This window comes from Alexandromys fortis, unplaced genomic scaffold (assembly GCF_014885135.2).
Source record: "Alexandromys fortis isolate MF-2015 unplaced genomic scaffold, M_Fortis_MF-2015_v1.1 scaffold_350, whole genome shotgun sequence".
NCBI lineage: Eukaryota > Metazoa > Chordata > Mammalia > Rodentia > Cricetidae > Alexandromys > Alexandromys fortis.
Window position 1 is genome coordinate 54,479 of NW_026068263.1, and position 5,630 is coordinate 60,108.

At 38.2% G+C, this 5,630-nt stretch overlaps 1 pseudogene; it reads right to left on the bottom strand.

The window, feature by feature from the left end:
- Positions 1-1,886: 1,886 nt before the first annotated feature.
- On the bottom strand, positions 1,887-2,279 carry LOC126494463 (cytochrome c oxidase subunit 5B, mitochondrial-like; annotated as a pseudogene).
- Between the last annotated feature and the right edge of the window lie 3,351 nt (positions 2,280-5,630).

Below are 5,630 nucleotides of genomic sequence, written 5' to 3' on the forward strand. Positions count from 1 at the left end.
AATACCTTAACTAGTGAATCGGAAGGTACAACCATAAAAGCAGGCCGTGTTTCCATACCACTGCCTTAGGAGTAAATTTTGTAGGTGATTTATATGATTGTTAGTGCTGATTATAGTTAATGTAATGTACTTGCTATTTCTGTATAGCATACTCTATCTGGGTGAGTGCCCATCTGGTAGCTTCTGTGAGCTGCATACTGAAATTTAGATCACTTCTCCCTTTAAGAATTTTACTTAGTTTTTGCCCTGCAATCTTGTCTACTTCCAATATCCAGGACGATAACTATATGTTTTTCTTTGAGTTCACCTTCTTATTTAGCATCTCTAGGATCACGAAATATAGGCTCAATGTCCTTTATGGCTAGAAACCAATTATGAATGAGTACATCCCATGTTCTTCTTTTTGGGTCTGGGTTACCTCACTCAAGATAGTGTTTTCTATTTCCATCCATTTGCATGCAAAATTCAAGATGTCATTGTTTTTTACCGCTGAGTAGTACTCTAATATGTATACATTCCACACTTTCTTCATTCATTTTTCCATTGAAGGGCATCTAGGTTGTTTCCAGCTTCTGGCTATTGCAAATAATGCTGCTATGAACATAATTGAACAAATGCATTTGTAGTATCATAGGGCATCTCCTGGGTATATTCCCAAGAGTGGTATTGCTGGGTCCTGGGGTAAGTTGATCCCGAATTTCCTGAGAAACCACCACACTGATTTCCAAAGTGGTTGCACAAGTTTGCATTCCCACCAGCAATGGATGAGTGTACCCCTTACTCCACAACCTCTCCAGCAAAGGCTATCATTGGTGTCTTTGATTTTAGCCATTCTAACAGGTGTAAGATGATATCTCAAAGTTGTTTTGATTTGCATTTCCCTGATCGCTAAGGAGGTTGAGCATGACCTTAAGTGTCTTTTGGCTATTTGAACTTCTTCTGTTGAGAATTCGGGTGGGGTGGGATGGGGGAAAGGGGAGATGGGGAGAGAAAAGTGAGAAGGGGAGGATGGGGAGAGCTTGGGGGAAAGGGATGGTTGTGATAAAGTAAGGGTGGATATGGGAGCAGGGAAGTATATATATTAATTAAGGGAGACATTTTAGGGTTGGCAAGAGACTTGACTCTAGAGGGGTTCACTGGGGTCCAGGGAGATGTCCCCAGCTAGTTCCTTGGGCAGCTGAGGAGAGGGAGCCTGAAATGGCCCAATCCTATAGCCATACTGATGAATATCTTGCATATCACCATAGAACCTTCATCTGGTGATGGATGGAAATAGAGACAGAGACCCACATTGGAGCGTCGGGCTGAGCTCCCAAGATCCAAATGAGGAGCAGAAGGAGGGTGAACATGAGCAAGGAAGTCAGGACCGCGACAGGTGCACCCACCCACTGAGACGGTGGGGCTGATCTAATGGGAGCTCACCAAAGCCAGCTGGACTAGGACTGAAAAAGCATGGGATAAAACCAGACTCTCTGAACATGGTGGACAATGAGAGCTGCTGATAAGGCAAGGACAATGGCACAAGGTTTTGATCCTACTGCATGTACTGGCTTTGTGGGAGCCTAGCCTGTTTGGATGCTCACCTTCCTAGACCTGGATGGAGGGAGGAGGTCTTTGGATTTCCCACAGAGCAGGGAACCCTGACTGCTCTTTGGAATTTAGAGGTAGGGGGAGGGGAATAGAGGGAGGGGGAGGGAAATGGAAGGCTGGTGGAGGCCGGTGGAGGCGGGTGGAGGCGGGTGGAGGCGGAAATTTTAATAAAAAAATTACTTAGTGGTTCAAGATCTCCTGTAGGATTTTTTCCCCCTGTGGGGAGGATCCAATACAATGGCTAGTTTTTATTGGAGAAAAGTTTTTCATCACAATCTGAAAAGTTAATGCAGGGCTCAGTGGGCCAGTTGGTGGGGCACCAGCTTATAATGGGTTCCACAGCTTGGACATTGCTGAATCTTACCTTTGTGCAGCCAAAACCAGATGATGGTACAGTTATCCTCTTCACAAAGATGCAGCCCACTATTCATTTGTTGATGGTGGATGGAACTAAATTAGAATCATCCTTAATGCCCAAATCTAGCTTTGGAGGTAGAATATTGTATGGAGCTAGTCCCTTCTCTGTGGCTATCATGATCTCTCTCTCCAGCCCTATAGCCTGCTCATCATCAGTAGGAACGCACACCCCAAGACATCGTGGAGCACATTGCAACTGCACCAGGGGGCCCAGGGGCCCTGAGGGACTGAACCGTCAGAGCACTCACTCTGCAAAGTAACCTTGAAGTCATCTCCTGTAATATATGTTAAATAAGGTTTTAAGCAATGTATATTTTATTCCAAGTTTGTAAGCTATCTTTATAATCCAAGTTATAAGTCTGCTTAGCTGACAAGAAAATGGAAAATGAAAAGCATATTTAACAAATAGTGCTGGCATAACATGCAGAAGAATAAAAATATATTCATATGTATCACCATGCACAAAACTTACATCCAAATAAATCAAATACCTCAACATAAAACCAACCATACTGAACATCATTGAAGAAAAAGTTGAAAGTACACTTAAGTGCTTTGGAACAGAAGACATCTATGTAAATATAACCCCAGTAGCACTGACCCTGAGAGAAACAATAATAAATGGCACCCAGAGGTTCTCAAGACCACTCCCACAGGATATTTAAGTTGTACTCCAGAGAACAAACACGTGGTTTTCCAGTTTTCCTTCCTTGACTTCTCTCTAGGGGGAAAGATGGTGACCCAGGAGCACTGATATCTATTAAAGTTTAGCTTTCTCTAATTCAGTTTGAGTTGGTCTGACTCAATTATTATTGTGTCGGCAGAGAGGTTTATTGGGGTATAGAAACTTTTCAGAAATATATTTTAGCAACTATACTACTTTGTCCCATATTTACAATTATTTGTAGTTTTAATTTTGATTTTTTTCTGACATTTTAAATATTATTTACCATTTAATTTTGAGCACTTATTACTTACCTCTCCAACTGTGGTGCATTTTTGTGGTTTTATGTACTCTCTTGTACACCTGGCCACACTTTTGCGCATTTTGGCATTCACTGGACTGCCCCACATTGGGTGCCATATGTTGAAGACTGACCTTGACAAAAATATCTGTTGCCAGATTATGAAGACACATGAAAAATAACAGAACAAAAACCATAGAATAATGTCAGGAAGGCATTCCAGTAATTACTGAAATTCACCCACATTTATTTTTCCATAGCTTTTATATCCATTGTAAACAGGGGGAGAAGGTAACAAAAGACTTTATTAACATGATACAAAGAATAACTCAAACAGTCGGTTGCTTACCATTCCTTCCAACTTGTCTTGTCCCAAAAAACAAAACCCACAGCAACTGAAACATCAGAGAATACACATTGCCTTACTGATGTGTTTGTTCAAGTCTACCTTCGTGTTTATGTTACTCAAACTATATATAAAGGGATTCAATATTTGAGGGACCAATGTGCACATCACATAAGCCAATGCAATATTTGTGACTGAATTAATGAATGAAGAGCTGTTATAAACGCCCAATTGACTTTTTAAAGCCCATGTCTATTCATGTATCTGGAGCACACAAATTAATATTATTGGATTATAACTAAGATCTCCAATTTACTTTTATAATTTTAATAATCTTTACTGTACAAAATCTTGTTCGAGGAGGCCGCTTTGTTGGTCCTGGCTGCTCAGTCCTGAAATAATCACACTGAATTTGTATTAATTAAAACAGTGCTTGGTCCATTATCTCTAGCTTCTTAAAGGCTAACTTATATTAATTTAATTCATTTCTATTAATCTGTATATCAGCACATGGCAGTGGCTACTGGCAAAGATTTGGCATGTCTGATTCTGATAGCTCCATTGCCTCTCTCTGACTCCGCCATTCTTTCTCCCAGCATTCAGTCCAGCTTTCCCTGCCTACCTAAATTCTGCTTTACTATATGTCCAGAGCAGTTTCTTTATTCATTAATGGTAATCACAGCACACAGAGAGGAATCCCAAATCAAAATCTATAGCTTTTCTGTTTTTGGTAAGTCAGTCTACTTACAACCTTTAAGTTAAGTTCAATAATTGAAATCCTTCCTACGTGTAGACCTGAGCAAGATTAGAAAATGTTATATAGCATTCAATCCCATGAGACTCCCCCAGGGAAATGGTAATCACCATTATTTGGAAGCAAATTTTAGGAGGAATGATGCAATGTTACCACCAAATTATCTGTTCAGGTCTATGGAGTTCTTTCATAAGGCAAAGAAAAATGTGGCTTTTCAGTTTTAAGGGAAAATGCAAGAGAATTGATGGCATAAGGTACATTGACTTTTAAACAAACAAAGTATTTATTATAGTTCTGCAGATTTTAGAAAACATAAACCTTCCAGGTAGTAGATAAATGTTAATGAACTAACACTATCCATTTTATTTATAAGACAGTCAATGTATTAATGCTGATGTTTATTGTGAATTGTAGATGCTATCTTCAGGTGGAGGCAAAGAGATTAAGATATATACCACATGCTATAATATTCAACTCATATATTCTCAATGTAATACAGAATCCACCACACCCTTTATAACTGGAGAAATTATTGGTAAAAAAAAAACCTACCTTCATGGTAAAAATCTGTCATATACATTGTTAATTTTATTGTGATATTCACTTTCAATATATGTATGCAACTGACCCATACTTTATAAGTTAAATGCACAAAAATTTTAATCAATTATATTTAATTTATCTGAAATTAAATCAGTGAGGCTATTTCATAATGAGAAATGAATAATTTGTGGGAATATTATTATCCTGTATATTGCTTTTTTTTTTAAAGCTGCATTTGATTAACTGTGAAGCTGTGATTCTGGGCCTGTCTAAAACACCTGATAATCCAAATAAAGATTGAATGGCCAATAGCAAGGCAGAAGCAAGAATAGGTGGGCTGAGCAGGCAAAGGGTTTGAGAACAGAGAGTGATAAGCAAGAGAACAAGGAGATGAAAACAGCCACCCAGCTACAAAGCCAACCATGGAGTGAGAAGGAAAGTAAGATATACAGAAATGAGAAAGATAAAAGCCAAGAGGCAAAAGGTACACAGGATAATTTAAGATAAGACAAGCTGGCCAGAAACAAGCCAATCTAAGTTCAGGCATTTATAGCTAAGAATAAGATCTTAGCTTATTTGTGTGTGATTTATTTGGTAGCTGGGTGGTGGGCTCCTCCAAAAGTGAAAGGAGTAAAATGTCATATAGCAGAAAGGAATAAAATTATCTATATTAATTCTCAGTGTATAGTATTTTTATACTGCCATTTCATACAGGGCTTTGTTTTTGTATTTGTTCTTTCAGGAACACAAATGCCTATACACTCATCAGAAATAAGCAAAGTATTTGGGGATATAAAACACAATAGACTGAAATTTACCATTGTTATGTTAATCATTGTAAACATCAGAGGTTAATCATTGTAAACATCAGAGATGTGTTCAATTTTTGAGAATTATGATTGAAGTATACAATAAACATACAAGAATTAAGATAAATTTAAACTTAAATTATTAAGAAATAATGGATTAGACTTAATTTTACTATGTAAACTTTAACTAATAGACTTTAGATGGC